The 19,632-nt window shown below is 30.4% G+C and overlaps 1 protein-coding gene across 2 annotated transcripts in view; it reads right to left on the bottom strand.

The window, feature by feature from the left end:
- The window catches only part of LOC147079647 (UNC93-like protein), a 191,073-nt gene that overhangs the window by 110,563 nt on the left and 60,878 nt on the right, over positions 1-19,632 (bottom strand). Inside the window, exon 2 of one of the 2 annotated variants that reach the window (XM_085942784.1) lies at positions 14,158-14,312. The exons of the other annotated variant lie outside the window; for it this stretch is intronic. The gene's annotated coding sequence lies outside the window, so the exon portion shown is untranslated. The remainder of the gene's footprint in view (positions 1-14,157; positions 14,313-19,632) is intronic. 2 annotated transcript variants of the gene reach the window in all.

Raw genomic sequence — 19,632 nt, 5'->3', positions numbered from 1 at the left:
CTTATTTCTATGTCACTGTTAACTTATAAGTATGTGTTTTTATATTGGTAAAGGTTGGTTCGCGTATGAGAAATATTTTTTAGTTGCGTGACTTGCAAAAATATTTGATCGCGTCCGATCGTATTATACAATAAGTGCACTCAATCGGAAACGCTGTTACACCTCTACAGGTACCCGCCGGTAGAATCACCATCAAGATTAATTATCATTTGCAAATATCTCAAAAATAGGAGCAAGCGGTCAACGCGTTGTAGGACTTGACCCACAACCAGAATGAATTCCTTTGCACGTAATTGCATTATTTAAACCTCGATGATACACAATATAAAACATAAGAGTAAGTTTATTATATTGTGTAATGTAAATGACGCAATCGATTCATCAGAAAATTTAGAAGGGGGCCTTGAAACAGTCTAAACCAGTTATACAATTATTAAATTATAGAAAAATCTTTTTAAAAAATACGTAGATATTTTTCACAAATTGAGTAGGTACCTACTTAAAAAAATATCACCTGAAGTATATCCCGCAACTAACATTAAATGGATCCACAACATGACTACTCAAATAGATGCGTACATGTACACAAAAATAATCATTTTATAATGTCATATCAATAATAATAATAGTATGAATAATTTAGGAAAGAGATAGGTATATTGATATTTAGGTAATTGGATCTGCAGTTGTTTTATTGAATGTGTAAAAATATTTGGAATTTATGGTTTTTATTTTATTTTTTAACGTAAGAGGCCTCAAAATTAGCCAGTGCGTAAAATAACAACAATGCACGAGATTACCTGTTGGACAAAATCACAAGATTATCAGAAACGAAAAGAATAACAATACACATGTTATCAGTAATCGTTGTTTAATAAAGTGGATAGTAACGTCAAGTAACGCATGCATACATTCGCCCTAACACATAAATTTAAGTATACACTGAATATGTTTATTTTACATTAATTATTTTTCCACGTAAGTTTCCAAATATTTTTTATTTGTCCAAAGTATACCTAATTATTATGTATTATTTTCATATTTTCTTACCAGTAAGTACTAGTGCACAATAAGAAACGTTAACAATTGTGTAAAAAATATTCTGTAATGTAATATAGCGTAATATAAAAAAATATTCTTCTAATTGAAAGGATGTATTTATTTAAAATAATAGAAGCCAATAATTCGAAATTTTATATAATATTCACGATTCAACCACCTATGTCCTACATAACCACCGCATACTATATCATTAAATTAATTATATTATTAAGCTGTAGAGTTTGCCTACCTTGGATCACGGGTTAATTAATATAAATAACAATATAAGCAACGAGATTAAGCGCTAATTATGTGCTATAATGCCATTGTTGTCATTTGTTTCTCTGCTGAGTATGTATAGTACAAAGGCGAAAAAATTATAATATTTCTGAAAAAAAATATAATACAGGAACATTTTTCATCATGAATCCTTTAAAATTGCCTACAGTATTTTGGGCGTATTTGGCATAAAATTGTAGTATTTAATATTTTTGTGGAACCAAAATAATTATAGTATTTTACTATAAGTATAGTTAAATTATTAGCAACACTGTATAATGATAAGTAGGTATATGTATCTCAAATATTTATAATCCTCCAGATTATCATGTGGGTCTATTCTATACGTATCGACCGCTAAAGTGATAAAGTGATAGATATTATCAAACTTAGGGTAAGTTTGTATCAAAATATTAGCACTTATAGTAACAATTTTAATACATTGGTTGTATTGTTGCAATAAGCGTTACATTTTAACAGCGCCTCTCTTGCTGCTGTTAAAATATAGCACTTATTGCAAAAATACAACCAACGTATTGTAATTGTAACAATAAGTGCTAATACTTTGATACAAACCTACCCTAAGTTTGATAATATCTATCACTTTATCACTTTAGAGGTTGATAATTACAGAGTAGACCCAATGAAATACGAAAGTCCACCTATATAAAATATTGTTGTGGCAAGTATTAGATTTGTGGATATTAATTGATTTAAAGTGATTTCCAGAAGTTACGAGGGTGGGTCAATAAGTCCTTAGAAAAGCCGACAGGTGGCGCGACTAGTACTGTAAGCGGTTTGTTTTCATGCAGCGGCACTACCGATTCAGTATGCTGCGAAGTTTCAATCAGATTGGTCGGGTTGTTGTGTGTTTCTCGTACATTTAAAAAAAAAATTTGCTTGTGGAAAATGGAAAAATGGAAAATGGAGAAAATTGAGCTTAGAACTGTATTAAACATTTTAATATAAAAGGGTTAACAGCAAAGAAAATAAAAAATGAGTTGGATTTAGTTCACGGCATATCTGCTCCTTCACTTGCAACTATTTATAACTGGTTAAATGAATTTAAACGTGGTCGTACATCAACAAAGGATGAACCACGCTCAGGACGTCCTGTAGAGTAGAATAAAATCCACGATATGGTGTTAAGTGACCGAAGATTAAAGTTGAGTGAGATAATTGAGGTTACAGGGATCTCAAAAGGTAGCGTCATTTCTATTTTACATGACAAATTGGGCATGAAAAATATTTCTGCAAGATGGGTGCCGCGTTTGCTCACAGTCGACAATAAACGCAATAGGGTGGTGGCCTCTAAAGCCCTGTTGTCGCTCATGCAACGCAATCCGGATGAATTTTTTCGTCGCTTTGTGACTGTAGATGAAACATGGATACACCACTATACTCCCGAGACGAAAGAACAGTCAAAGCAGTGGATTGCGAAGGCAAACCATGTCCAAAGAAGGCGAAAACCGTAAAATCAGCTGGTAAGGTTATGGCTACTGTATTTTGGGATGCACGTGAAATTATTTTCGTTGACTATTTGGAAAAAGGAAAAACAATAACAGGGGATTATTATGCATCTTTATTGGACCAGCTAAAAAACAAAATTGAAGAAAAACGGCCTCATTTAAACAGGAAAAAAATCCTCTTTCATCAGGACAATGCCCGTGTTCACACATGTTTACGATCAATGGCTAAAATTGAAGAATTGAAATTGAATTGGTCGACCACCCACCGTATTCGCCAGATTTAGCCCCCAGTGACTTTTTCCTTTTCCCAAACTTAAAAAAATGGCTAATTGGACAACGTTTTTTTTTCAAATGAAGAAGTCATCGATCGGACAAATGCTTATTTTGAGGACCTTCCGAAAACTTATTTTTCTGACGGTTTAAAAAAAATTGAGAAACGTCTAACCAAGTGTATTGAGCTCCAAGGAGATTATGTTGAGAAATAAAAAAAAAATACAAAAATAAAAACTGTTTTAATGCTTTTTTCTAAGGAATTATTGACCCACCCTCGTATAAGTATTTTGGCGTAGAATCTTGCTAATTGGTTCCACCAGTGAAGATGATAATATGTAGCGAAGTCCTTTAGTGAGACTGTCGTCGTCAAATATATCTCTCACTCAGCGATTTACCCTATCAAAACCTCCAAATGATATCAGAACAATTTTATTATCTTTTAAATCGATAATGAATGGGGAACATAAAAATGATGAAAGTGTATTACCTTCTGGGTGTGGCTGTAAGAAGTTACAATTCTCGAGTGTGAATAAATATGGGATACCTACACTTAAACACGTCTTTAAGAAAATTTTGCCTGTATACGTCTTAATATGTATTCAAGTTTGTCATAGTATTGGTAATATTTGAGGACACTTCTTGGAGCGATTTGTATTTATTACGTTTTATTGCATAAACGACTCATTAAGTAATACACCAAAATTGGCTGAAAAATTTTCTTAATCTGTTCTGTGATAATAATCTTTCAACATTGGCTGATTACATGCAATACATTCACTAGCTACTTGAAAAAATAGCCACCCTGTTTTCATACAACGATATACTAATGTCTTTATCTTTGTTGGATATGATGAACGTGAAGAACTGTGCGCATTAAAAATAACTCATTTGTTGGATTTCTCTAATATCTCTGCTATAACTCAACCGGGATCATAGATAATATTATATCTCTCTTAATAAAGATAATTTTAGGCAATTCGAGACTGTTGGCAACCCTCGCTATAGGGTCAGAATATAAGAGGAAACTGTGTATAATAGATAACTATTTACTATTATTGTTGAAATAGTTTAAATATCTATAAAATAAATTTCTAAAATTGACACTTTTCTAAATAATGAGAGTTGACCGATGCATAAAGAGAAAATTGTTCATGGCTATAAATTATTATTGTATATTTATTTGAAAAAAAAATAGGTAGGTACGCTATACAAATTTTTGATATATTAAAATGACCATGGACCCAACTACTGTTTGATATAATCAAGTCTATTGACCTTCTTATTTTGATGTTTGTCCGAATTCAGATATTATATAAATATTATTAAATATTACGTGAAATTAAAATGTCATCATTTGCTTTAGACAATTTAATGTTTTATTATAAAATTAAGTAGGTATAATAACTCCGTTTTATACTTGATAAAAAGACTCCAGTAATAACCTACAAAATTTTTCGTCATTGATATTAGTAATCTGTACGTCGGAAGTATTAACATAAATAATAATTACAATATAATATATAACACTGTGAGTACAATTTATATTGCTAAACCAAAGAGGGCGTTAGTGACTATTCGCCATTTTATTCGAAAGCAATTTGAGAAAAGAATTATACTAGTTTTGTTTTTTATTTTTCACTAACAACCCTGCCAGAAATAATTATTGTATATTCGTCACGGAATAATTCTTGCTGCTGCACTTTTGCAATGCTAAAGATAACGTCATTCTAAATTAGCTAATGATTTCTCATTTAACCAATAAGTATGTTATAAAATAAAGACTTTTAAAATGAGGGCTTTCTGGAGAATCTTTAAGATATCATGGAAACCAAAAAAAATTGTAACGATGTAGTGTTCCCGTTAATAGGTTAAATTTATCCAAGAATCTACATACTGCTATAATCATACTACGTACCATTGTCAAACTCAGGGACGCTAAGGGTAGTTGCCGCCCGGCTAGCACCTAAAATTACTCCCACCCTTCTAAATAAAGACTATTTTTTATTGTAAATATGACAGAAGACAAAGAAACGTTGAAACAATTATTACATAATGTAAAATTCCGAATTATAATATAATTAAATCGATAGATATATATATGGATTAAGTATGGAGGCATTTATAGATGAATATGTATTGATATAAAAGAGAATTGAGCAGCAGGCAACTTTTTTATTCTTAGTAGTTCATTTTATGTAATCGGATAACACGTATTTTTTAATAACATCATTAGAAATGTTTCTTGCGGACTTTGGCCGCTCCCTGAATCCTACATCTCGGGTGTTTTCCACCCCTAATACTCCCGCATGGTGCGTTCCTGGTCAAACTCTATTTTATAGTTTAAATTGATAGTTTCATTTTAATGGGAAAAAAGTCATCTTCAGATTTTAATAATATATTATTTTTTTAAAACGCAATATTAAGTGTATCATGGCAACTACAAAACGCAAAATGATGAAATTCTCTGAAATTACGAGTCAATTGCAAATTTACCGAATATATTCGACTATATAATGTTATTTAACCTTATAACTGAAGATATTATGCATGTGTTGATAAATTAATATTTTGAAAAAGTGCTATATGTATCGAAAATATGCTTTTACTCTCAATTTTATCATAATGCCTATCTACCCGAAGAGTGATTGTTCTTTTAAAGCATTTCTTTTTACATCTTCGTGGGTTCATTTACAATCCGTATATACTGGCAAATATTAATTTTCATGTTCCCACCAATATCACTCGTAGCTCCACGGTCTTCAAGATACCTCGTCGCAGGACAGATGTTATGTTTTATGATGCTGTGTATCGTGCAATTAGCTTATTTGATGGCACCATAAAGGTTGATTTGTTTTTTATTAACTATATAATGTTTGTGTACGTATTAAATAGGTTAAATTTATAATTGTATAAATTATCAATTTCATTAATATTTACACATGCTGTCTTTTTATTGTTATTTGTAATTAAGATATTTTTATACATTTGTATTTATTATGTATTATGGCGCATTGGCCAATAGCTGTAATGCCGTATAATTCTTTTTATAAATAAATAAATAATATTTACTATATTACATTTGTATGGCATTATAGTTTATGAGATTATGATATGTTAAATTCTAAGATGAGGAGAGATACGTATTTATAACTGGTTCATATACATCTTTCCTACACAGTCTACAGATTATGCAACCATAGCTCGCAAAGATACCGCGAATTCTTCTCTTTCGACCTTCACTCAGCACCAGGGCCCTCAAGTTATATTCTCGGAAACATAATAATCAAGTTAATCACACATTAGTAGTATTTAGGTGACCTAATGACAAAAATAAATAATTTTTAATTAACCATCTCATTGAAAAATAGCTTTAAAGGATAAACGTAATGTAATAATCTAATAATAAATGACATACAAAATATTTCCGCATATTATTTTTTGGCGTTGCCATGAAATATGACTCTTTAATCAATTCCCATTGTTACTTTTAAATTAACGACGAAATAATTATAATTTAATCAAATCAAACCAATTATAGTATAGGAAACCTTATATTATGGCTGTATAACACTGACAATGACATTAATGCAAAAAGAATTATGTTACAATACATCATGTCAGTGGACATAGCGTAGGACAGGTTGACTCATCATCGTAATTATCTCAGCTCTCGCTTGTATGCAGAAGCAGTATTGACACTTAATTACACTTAATTGCAACGGATTCATATCACAATTACGTACAGATTTATGATGGATTTGCGATATTTTATAAAAACCGATTTCGTTTTGTGCAAAACATACACTTATCACAATGTACCTAAACTATAAAATATATTCATTATCAGTAGCGGTGTGCCGTCATACTCATTATAATTATTGTTGAAGTGAAACTTTTTTACTCACTAAATTCTTTTATGAACCATCAATTCTTCGTGGAAATTATTAAATTAGTTTAAATAAAACGCTATATGTAGGTAGTACTTCCAGGGGCGACTCTACCTTAGGGGTTCGTAGGGACCATCCCCGCATAATACTCATCTGTTATTTTTGTTATTGGACATCGCTATATATACATATATATATTATTATAATAAATTAAAACAATTGTATTGTTGTAAATCATGTAATGACGTAATGATGGTTACGCGGTAATAAAATAATGAATTTAATTAAATATACGCCATTGCACAGTGACACCTATCAACAAATTACGAAAGCTATGACGTCTATTTTTCGTTGAGCCATAGTCGATAGTCGCTGACCGGGATGATCGTGTCCCATCCCGTCGCTGCTGTACAAAAATCTAATTATACTAAGGATTCACATGCAAGTACATGGATACTGTAATCGTACGCTTGGAGTAAACGAAACCGGTCCTGACTAATATAAATAAAATAAATGTAACTAGCACTACTTATTGTGCATTATTTTATTAATTACTAAATTAAACGCACAGACTGTTAAGAAAAGCTTAACGACTCTTGAATACTGTCAGAAATATCTGACGGGATATGTGCACAATATGCCAGGAAAACTAGATTCTGCTTTTAGATATGTCGACCAATTTGAGTCTGAGGATTTAGATCAAAGATAGAGCATTTCATTAGACTAGAGCATATACTAGTTCATATTCAATAATTTAATTGAAATAAATATAATGCTTGTTATACAAGTGCATAACGATGTCGTATTTCCCTACTGCTTTTTCTCACTACTGATATTTCCACAATGAGTAATGAATGTCATTTTTATACATTTGCGGTTGGATTTCGATTTTGTGTGACGTGTAACTCATACAATATACAAATCTAAACTTCCGCTTTTTTATGTAGATATGCTACAGTGATACACAACCTTTTTATTTGTAGGGGTAATTAATCAATTTCAAAAGTTTCGTGAGCCGCACAGAGAACACGCAATTTCGCATATAATGAAATAATAAATTTCTCTGATGTATTGTTACTTTCGATAATATTGATAAATATCAGGTACTTACTTACATATTTACAAGATGAAATGTATTGTCACCAATAGTGAGATCGCTGACACTAAATGCTGGCATTGATAGGAACATTTTGAATTGTTCAATAGTTTGTGAAAATTACAATCTTTTACTACCAGATTATCCTGATAAATACTGTTCAAATCAAATCAAATCAAATTTATTTATTTTACATATAATGAACATAACAAATTATAAATTTAAAGCGTTCACGACATGACATAAAATAAGTGTTTATAATTTTTAAAAGTAAAAATACAGAGAATAAGTAATAAAATAAGAAAATAAATAAAATAAGTAATAAAATAAAAGTAGATGGAAGCACACAGAGTGAACTTTGATAGACCCTATCTTAAAAACTTAACGTCCACCAAAACTCACCCTCACGTAAGTGGAATATATCAATATCCGAAGCGATTTCATTAAACATGGTTATATGTAACAGCTTTACTGTCATCGCACTCCGGAATTCCATTGGTAACTGTGAGCATTGCAGATTTACCCATAATATCGTTTACAGTTCAATAAATTAAAAAAATAAATACCGATAATAATTTAGGATGTGCAAGAAAAAATTGGCATATTTTATTTAGAAAGTGGGCTGACAAAAACGTCATGGATGACCAAGTACAGCCCAAAGGTTGTGTACAGCTGCCAGTATACTAAAGGCTGTTACGATTGATACTAACTGAATATAATAATATTATCGATGAGTTCGTAAAACCTCCGATGGAACAATTTTGCCATAATAAATTATTATGTTCTGTTTTTATATTATCCTTTTAGAATCCTCCGATTTAACGTGACATGTAAGACTGTAAAGCCTTCAATGTACAAAGCTGTTAACGACAAGTCAGGGAACTCAGAAATAATGGGAACTGAAATACATAATGGGTAAGGCGAAGCAGGTAACCAACTCCGAGTAAGGAAGAATCCGGGCTAAACTTATACACGTGTCAAAAATACGTTTTACCTCGAATACTGAAAACTGCTCTCGGTTTATGCACTTACGCTCATTTAATATTGGTGTATTACACACACTATTGCACGTGCATAATGATGCGTGCTTCATTTTTCGTAGGACACTCACACATTCAAAATACTGCATCAACATGTGGCGTATTGAATATAGCCTATCGATATTCTATTTATTATCTATTCTGTGCGACAAGTCCTCCACTATTATATATTCAGAAACTTACAAAAAATAATTACAAGATAAAAATAACTTTTTATATACCACGTTTTTAAATTTTCTGTTGAACCATATATAAACTTTTTATTGTGCTTGATAGAAATACTGAATAAATAGAGAATACTGAAATGTCATTTTGACATTTCATATTGATTTCCATGGTAACGCACGTATATATTAATAATTTAGTTGCTAGGACCCCCTTAGCAACCAACAATAATAACTTTCCATACAAAACAGAATTAACTGAAAATGAATTCAATTCTGCTTAAAATTGGCTAAAAGTATTAAAAGAAAGCATTGTCGTCGTGTTCTGATATATTCTAAAAGTTTCAAATGTCTAGCCAGTCGGGAAGTTTATTAAAAATCTTCAATCGTCCAATACAAATCTTGGACAAACAAGAAAAAAATTATACTGGACACACAAGAAAAAATCTGTACCGGACAAACAAAAATACGAGCTAATAAAAACGTGGTAAAAAATAAAGACTATCTTCATTATGTACGTATAAAAGATTTTTTTAAATCTCTGCCGTAAAGTTGAAATTTGTCACATCGCAGGTTTTATCAGCGCAATGACGAAAATGTATTTCTTCCCAAAATATTCAATAACAACTCAATTAAGTAATATATTGTTATTCGATTAGTGTAAAAAGGATATAAGTACGAAAACTTGGACTATTATTGCAACAAATTTTGTTGACCATTAATTTTAATGGGAATGCAATTACAATCGAATAATAGCACACGTTTATATTCGTTATTGTTGCTTGTTTTTACGAAATTGGTTGAAAAACTATAAAAACAGGTATTTGCAAAAATAAAATAAGTTATGTAATGTAATTAAAAAATAATACCCGTGTTAAAATCATTGTAGAAAACAAAGTTCAATAAATTACCATTTGTACCTACTACAAAGAGGAAAATATATTAGTGGATTAAAAGCAAAAGAGTAAACCTTTTACTTAAATTTACATGTTTAATAAGATAAACATAGGTAGTGAACAATAAATGTAAACTAAAATATCCAGGTATTTTACTAATGGTAAACAAACAACAAAAATAAGAAAACTACCTTTTAATGAAAAAAATATATTAGCTGGTAAAGAGATCCCGACACATTGAATTAACGGAATTTGAAATAACACCTCAATTGCATAATATTGATTAGGAATTTTCTTTAGGATTGTGTACATCGGTCGCTTAAATGGTAAAGCACTGCAACCGAGACGCGTTATTAATGGGTGGTTCAAGTCCCATTCCATGTAAATAATTCGCATTATATTTAATTTAAATTTTTCAATTTCCAATTAATTTATTTTTAACATATTGTGGATATTACAAATAATAAGTATAAGACGTTCACAACATGACATGAAACATTATTATAAAGAAGAAAAAAATAAGTAATAAAACCGATAAAAATGAAAAATATTAAAAGACAACATAATATAAACATACGAAACCAGTGACAATACTGATAATACAATTATACATCTATAGAAGTTCAAAGAAGTATACCGAGTTTGTTAAGGAGGTCCTATTTTAATAATTTATAAAATAGCGTCCACCTAAACTCACCCTTGCAAGTGGAATATATCAACACCCTAAGCAATTTGCTTGAACATAGTTATCGCCTTCCCAATTGGCATTACCAGATGCAGGTTGGTTCTGCACCTTGGGAGAATAAACAACCGAAGCTCTCTATTTCTATGATAGTTAGCAGGGACATACAGGTCAAAACTGCCCAGATTAGCAAAGTTCTCATTTATATCTCGTATAAGTCGAAAAAAATACGTAGCTAAATAAATATCTCTTCTAAATTGCAGACTGCAGTGTATAAGCATACCTAAGAGAAAGTCAATTGGATAAAGCCACGGATAGTATCCATACAACCTCATGAAAAGGAGTCTCAAGAATTTCTTCTGAATCCTCTCAATCATAAGATCATACTTGAACTGATGCGGTGCCGAAACAATAGACCCACTCTCAAGTCTACTTCGAACTAAAGAATTAAACAAAAGTTTTAATACCGTAACATCAGAAAAAACCCGGGAAGTACGCATGACGAAGCCCAACGTCTTAAGCGCCTTGTTACAAATGGTAACTCTATTGCTAATAAATGTCAGTTTACTCTCAAACGTAATGCCAAGATCCCTTACAGATGATGTTCGTGACAGAACTTTGCCATGCATCGAGTATTGGAAAATGAGGCTCTGGTAAACGACAAAAGATTGCATTTATCAATATTGAATTCTAGTTTGTTATGCCTGCCCCAATCTAATATATATTATCTTTATCAAGTTGGAGCTGACGACAATCGCCCAAGTTCCAAAAAAACTTCCAAAAAGAGTTAAAGTCATCAGCAAACAACAAAAACATAGCATTTTTTATTACCAATGATATGTTATTTCACCAGAAAATGTGTATAAGGTCAGGCAAAGGTAAAGGCAAGAGCACTCACCCGGAATGTGTAAGATGTGAGTTCGAGACCCACTCGGTCCAACTTTTTTTCTAGGATTATTTCTAATAGATTTTTTAATAATAAAGAATCCAACAAATCTTTTGTATTGAATTCGGTATTGAATAATTTTTGTCTTTATATTCTTAATTATTACAATTTTGTAAATTTTGAGGGATTAATGGGAATATACCCACTCTGAATTTATTCATATAATTTGTATTAATAATTAATTATACGATTTTAATTTCGATAGATAAGATTAGCTGAGAGATAAGATATTTTGTCTTTACTAGATCGGAAATGTGAATAAACGCAAAGTTTTTTGCGATATCAAAACATCCGAAGTAAATGAAATACATGAAATTATTGTATCGATTTCGCGTTTAAAAAACATTAAATGTATTGCGCGTGCCGGATATCCCGAGTAACTATTATATCAGGCACCTATGCAATATAAATTAATATACACTATTAATGAGTTATTGCTATATTATTATATTCTAATTGATTTAAGTTTAGTACTATTCCATTTTAGTACTATTACATTACGACCAGAGCTTTGCATTTCTTCAGGCAGGCACTATGCGGTCAATGTCAAATACACAGCGATAGAGTGCAGTTAATTCTAATTTATATAACAAATAACTATTTATACATTAAAATGGAAAAAAACGTAAATATCTTATTATTAAAAAAATAAAAGAGTATAAAAACTAATGTTGGAAATTTGAAGTATTTAATAGATACAAAAAAGTACAAAATTTAAAATAAATTTTAATTTAAATTAAAAAGTGCAACCGTCAGTTAAAATATTAGTGATCATAAAAAAATTGCGTATTTATTCTTTTTTTTTAAATACAAGACGTGTTAAGACACTATAAAATAACAACGAATTAGAAATATTTATTAACACTCAAACTATTGTCAAAAATATTATGAAAATATTCTTCTTCTTTCTCATAAATATAGTAATTAACAACACTATTTTTTACAAGAGATTTTATTTTGGATCGCATGGAGCTGGAAACAACATACTACGCAATTTAGGTAATTTTAACAATACCAGGTAGGTCAAAATATATTTTTGGAAAGATTTCGATGTCGTATAGGAATTTTATTAAATATTGTTAATAAATTACTTTAAAAGTTATAAGAATCTGTTTCAATGCACTAGAGTGACAACAATAGTATGTTTTACCGTCCGACTGTCCTCGTGGGAAGCGAATATAGCTACGGAACGTTACAGGGTACGAACACGGACAACACTCAAATAGGCTGAGAATCGTGGTAAGGGCACACTTAATAAAATATGATAGAATGTGTGCATCTGATAACCAAGCCTGCTTATGTGGCGAAATGCAATATATTATGCAATACTTGTTTTCCTGAGAGGCATTCCAACCAAATATAATTTCTAGGATATTATTCAATTTGAGAAAAAGGCATGCATTTGGTAGTTTTTGAAGCGACCCCCTGAAGACATTTAGCATCCTAATGGTCAAGAAAAATAAAAATATAATTAACATGGAAATATTGTAGAAAATATACACATCGTAATTTATTATTTATAATAATAAATATCAGGATTTTATAAACATCTATATTAATTGTTTTACGATTCAGGTTACACTAGCATGGAAAATAATAATGTAGGTATTCAAGCGAAAAAAAACTCTCCCAGTTAATATTTACAAACAATCATTACCCTCAGGCAATAACCAAGACGTCGAAAGGCGAAACCAATGCTTGCGAAATACAATCAATATGATAATTTATTAGTTACAGATAATTTTCAATATTACTTAAAATATTAAACTTACAACTTTGCTCGTTTAAATTCATATATAATAATATTATAGTTACCCTATACTCAAAAGTTTTGCGAAATTGGGTAAAATAAGTTAAGAGATTTCAAATATACAATATATTATTATATATTTTTTAATAAATATGTGGAAACTAAGACATAACATAACGACTAATTCCCATAAAAATTTAATCATCTTATAAAAATTAAGACGATTTGCATAACGCGACTATTCTCTTTTTTTCAAAATAATAAATTATACTTCGGACGATGAAGTTTCAGATTGCGGTGAGTATCATTCAGTACAATTTTGCTATACATCTAAGATTGTGTTTTCTTAAATCTTGTTTATTGTTAATTGAATAAAATAGCAAATTACTTTATCTGCGATATGTGATTTGGAGACATTCGAAAAATATAAAAATTAACATCTAAATTCAATATGCATTGAGCTGCATTAATTTTATCTGAATAATATTATTGAACCGGTCATAAAAATATACTTACAATATAAAAAAAACAGTGTAGTTACTTAATTATTTTTATTAATTGTTTTAAAAAACAATATGCTTTGCGCGAATAAAGTATTGTAATAAGATGTAATTTTATTAATCTGTCTACATACTTCCAATATCTGTTTTGTCGACGTGCTTTGTCGCAAATGTAGAAGTTGCACCATGCGGAAGCCTCCGTTTTTGTCTTCTTTTCCGACTTCTTCAGCAGGAAGAAAATGCCCTCAGCTGCTTTTTGATTAGCAACTTGCAGCCTGCTACAGTTGACCTACGGTAAAGATTTGACGTTAACTGATATAATTAACTAAAGCACATTTCGCTGCGTTTGTATAACTGACTTGACATTATTCCGATTTTACAGCACTATAATGTAGATTGTAGGCAATGTAAAGAACATAACAGCGAAAGAATTTGTAGCTACGCGCTAACTCTCATAAAATTGTAAGACGGTAGCGAAGGGTGGAGGTAAGCTGTTAAAATCTACCATAAATGGTGCACATTAAACTTTGTTAGTCATACGTATTTGTTTAAATTATGTTGTATATTATTTATAAAAATTTACAGATGGTGTTGATTAGTTTTTAAAAATCAATCAAACCCTTCCTAAACCAAATCATAATAGTTTTGGTATACTTTGGGCGATACGACAAAATTGTACACACTTTTTCATTAAAACTTATTTGTTTTTGTTGGATTAAGAATACATATTATTACACATATTGTTGGTTTATTTTTTTAAATTCATTACACCCTGACTAAACCAAACTATAATACCTATCTAATTTTTCTATCTATAAAATATCCAAAGTTATGCATGATTTAATTGCATAATTTTAGATATTTCATAGATAGATGAGTATTTCTTGACTATTATATCTTATGGCTTGGTTTTTACAGGGTTTAATTGAATTTTAAAAACTAACCAACACAATCTGTAAATTGTTGTATTAGTTCAATAAAAACAAATAAGTATGATTGACGAAAGTTTAGTGTGCAGTATTTATGGCGGATATGAATAGCCTACCTCCACCCTTCGCCACTGTTGTAAGGCATAATCGCTATAAGTAGGTTTTTTTTACTTACATCAATACATTATTCAATAAATACATATATATTTTAAATATTACAGTTCAACATTAAACGCATGCGCTAAAAACATTCCCAAACTTTATTAATTATTATGATTGCGGATAATAACTTGTAAGAAATCCGTTTAACAACATACCTACTTTGAATAACATTAAACTCCACAATATTAGTATGCTAAGAGCTAGTCCTGATAACGGAGTTGTAACAAAAATAACTATCAATTAAAAATACATGTTTGTGGGAAATTTAATGTTATGAATATTACAATACCGATGCAAAAAAAACATAAAACAAACAAGGTTTCAGATTACTTTAACCCAGTGGTTCTTAACCTTTTCGAAGTCACGGTGCACTTTTGATCACAATAAAATATTGCGGTGCACCAAAATTAAGCGGTCAGAAAACAAAGAAAAATATGAGGACATTTTTATTACAGATTACATAACATATATTGAAAAACTCTAAGTAAAATTTCCCTTAATAAAATGGAATTTATTTGATGTGAAAATCAATTGGTGTGATACCCGCTTGTCGGATTTTACAGATTTCAGAAATATTAGATCGAATATTTGATAAAGCTACCCTCAATTCTTCGTCTAAATTCGTAAGCCATGGAAGACGCGTGCGATCGGTTCGTCAAAATCGAAATCACATTAGATCTATCGTCGGCTTTCACTATTTCGTGGATTTTTCTGCTTCTATTATTTTTTTCGCAGTGCACTTGCAACAAGCTAGCGGTGCACCAGTGCTCCGCGGTGCACCGGTTAAGAACCACTGCTTTAACCGTTCAAATATCGTCACTGTTCTGGCAGAAGACACTAATTCGAAAAAATGACATATTGAGTTAGTTATACCAAAATGTTCCTTATTTCAAACTTTACCGTCTGGAAAACTTCTTAATAAATAAACAGTCTTTATTTTAAAGTCATCCTTTTTACGATTACTTAATAAACTAACATGATAGACCATTTCAAACATTTTAACAACTTCAAAGTCAAATTACTCAAAACTAGTATTCTCCAGTTAGTGTGTTCTGCCAGAACAGAGACGATATATCGGAAATAATATAGAGGTTGCACTTTACCTATAAACATATTATATTTAAATCAGTCAACATTACATTAGTATAATAGAAATTCAAGTCATTGTAAAATCGCATTTATAATATTATTCTTTGCATTATATTATTATACAACTCACGAAAAGGTTAGCAAGTAGCTTTTATTTTTATTAAAATTGTATATGGAAATATATTGAGAATTTTATTTTCGCTTAGCAAGGAGATCACTGTGTGATCTTCGCCCTATTTTAGCAGAGATTTAATAAGTACACTGGGAACTTGGACACTATTTCATATCGTATTAATACACATATTATTCTAAATCATGTTGTCAATTATATAGAATTCCAACCATAGTGCTATAATATATATTATAGAAAAAAGCGACTGCACGTTAATTAATACAAATTAAATAATATTCTATCCAAAGATCGTGAATCTCTTTTTATGTAGAAACTTCTGTAACTTCCCAATTAAAATCGCTGATTCAAGTTTCATTTTGTCATAACGATCAATCAATGAGCAGTCTTCAAATACCTTTACTGCTCTCAAAGTGATTTAGTTAAATAAACAGATAATAACATGCTACCCCGTGAATTTTTTCACTGTCCCCCATTTTCCCCGGTATTATCACGCTATCGGCATTATGTGATAATAAATAAGCCCAGTTACCGCCAAGCTACAAATCGACTAGGACACAATATTCAAATAATGGTATATTATATTCAATTAAATGTAGATTTTTTTTACATATTGTTTGTGTTCTATTTCCACGTAGTAAATAATCCAGTTGACTTTTTTACATTCATAAAATGGTTGTTGCATATTTTCATAACACATAACAGCATTTTTATTATAGTTTCATAGATTTTACATTGGCAAGTTACCAGCTGACAAAATGAATGTTAAGCGCGACCCACATTGAGATGCATGTCACGGTGCATGTCGCCTACTGTCACGGGCTGCTGCTACGGGGAAAAAAGTGTGTAATGTCGTTTTTCTTTGTGTTTATTTAAAAAGTTATCAAACTTATGCTTCCATCCCGTAGCACATTTTGAACCTTTAAACGAACATTGTCAGTTTGCAAAATCTGCCGTAATCACTAAAACAACAATGAAGGCACTTCCCGCTGAACTGCATTGCATCGGCACCTGCATGACGTTTTGAACGTTTTTATCATATTCCACATGCCTGCACTTTTCGAATGTCATGTCAAAATCACGTTTTTTTTAACGGTTGGCACTATGTATTTTCTATGAGAATGTTGTCTATTATCTATGATCTGCAAGTTGGGTTCTATTCAAAATATTATCTATGGATGTCATGTAAAACATAATTTTAACGTACGTACACGTAGAAACTGTTAAAATTAATTAAAACTAGCATGAATAATTAATAATAATTCAAATTACTAATACATTATAGTCGGCACTCTTCATCAGTATCATTCTTCAGTGAATTTACGGAGACCTTCTCCGTTTACGAAACAATAGACTTAATTTTGCGCTACTACAGCGTGATAGTAGGTGAGTTCCCTGTAGTAGGCAATATGCACCATGACATGCACTTCAATGTGGGTTCAGCTACACAAATGCCCAAATTGTCATACTAAGCAATATCTCGATTAAAATTGGCTGTGATCTCTGCTTAGAACACTTTCAAATAGTTAGATCCCAACCCTGCGCATAAAAGAGATTTTTTTCAACATCTTTGGTTCTTTCGAATTTTTCATTTAACATGTATTTGAATTGCTTACAATAACTAGCACTACCACCGGGACTGACATTATCGCGCCGCGGTCTGACTATTTATATAGGGCATTGGTTATGTTTACACTGAAAAAAATAACTAAATGTTTATTTCGTATAACATTTAAAACACTTCTCCATGGCGTATTTGTATGAATTAGAAAGTTGTAAATAACAATACGCCAACAAAAAACAAAAGGACGCCTTGCGCTACATTGGTCCGCCTGCAAAAATTAGTAAATATTAGATATAGCAAGACATGATTAGTATAATTATAATTTTGTACCTTAGAACCAGTGTGTCGTATGTACCTACGATTTTGCAGAAAATGGGTTTAGTACATATAGATTTTTACGAAAATATAATTTAGAACCAATTATTCACCTTTTGAGTATATTCATTACATATTATGTACCAAAATATCGAAAGTTTATATAAGTACATATATCAATCGGATGATAAAATTGAAATTGTATTTTTCCAAATGTCTTATTTTTGGACACACGGTAGGTACTAATTTTATTGTATTTCAGGTTCAGATTATAATGTACATCAGGTTCACATTGCACAATATAATATATAAATACAGTCGAGGTAAATCGTTCCGTATCCCGACAATTATTATTTACCGCCACGTATAATTGGACACGCTGACGGATTCACAAGCTTCTTAAAAAACTATTACATTCTCATTAAGATATTGAATCAAATTAATAATTATTAAGATACTGTTTATCTACCTATTTCACAAAAAATAACGTTTAATAAAACGGATTGGAAGTATTTAAAAATTAATAATTGAATTATGTTACACAATATTTTTTTTTACATAATTTACATGTTGATACCTACTTAATTTTTTTTGCATGAACAGATCCAGTTTACAGCTTTAAAGAGATTCGTGTATTGTTTTGTTTTATTTTATACCTGGTTCAGAGACCCCCCCCCCTTGACAAATTTAAGCTGTCAATAAGCAGGCACTTATTATTGAAAATACATTAACATCATAGTCATACAATATTATAATAATTATTGTTAACACTAAAAACTAAAAAGTAAAAAGTACAAGTTTTTAAAACAACACGTCAGCTGAATGCACAACTATTCTAACTTACATTTTAAATTTTTGAGGAGAGAGTTTTTAGAAACAACTTACTGAAATTATTTATTATCTTTATGGATAAATGGATGCATCATATTTTAGTAGGATTATTGATGAAAAAAATGGTGCATACACTTGTCCATATAAATAATAAATAACTGAAGTAGACTGTTTCAAAAAACTCTTCTGCAAAATGTTTCAAATGTGAGTTAGAATAGTTCTGCATTCAGCTGACGAACATAAACCGAAAAACTATTCGTAAATAATTATTATGAAAGTACATATTATTATGGTAAAATAACATTATTATAAAGATAAACTGCACAATATGTTTACAAAAATACATATTATAATTAATGTATCTTAATGATTAAAAATTCAACCAATTTAACGTTCACATAATTTTCATAGTAATAGTATTTTCAATATGAATGCAAGCATATTTTCATATTTTGACGTATTTAAATCAGATTAACTTTTTTTTATTCAATAAGGCTTTTTTCTAATGTGTACCTATGAGGTTTATCAAATATTCAATATTCTCACACAGTAGGTAGTGAACGTCAATAATAAAAATTTAGCTGGCGCC

Source organism: Rhyacophila brunnea, unplaced genomic scaffold (assembly GCF_057557595.1).
Source record: "Rhyacophila brunnea isolate RB1 unplaced genomic scaffold, BYU_Rbru_1.0 scaffold_1, whole genome shotgun sequence".
Classification (NCBI taxonomy): Eukaryota; Metazoa; Arthropoda; class Insecta; order Trichoptera; family Rhyacophilidae; genus Rhyacophila; species Rhyacophila brunnea.
Note: the sequence above shows the minus strand (reverse complement) of the source record. Positions and strands in the feature narration are given on the sequence as shown.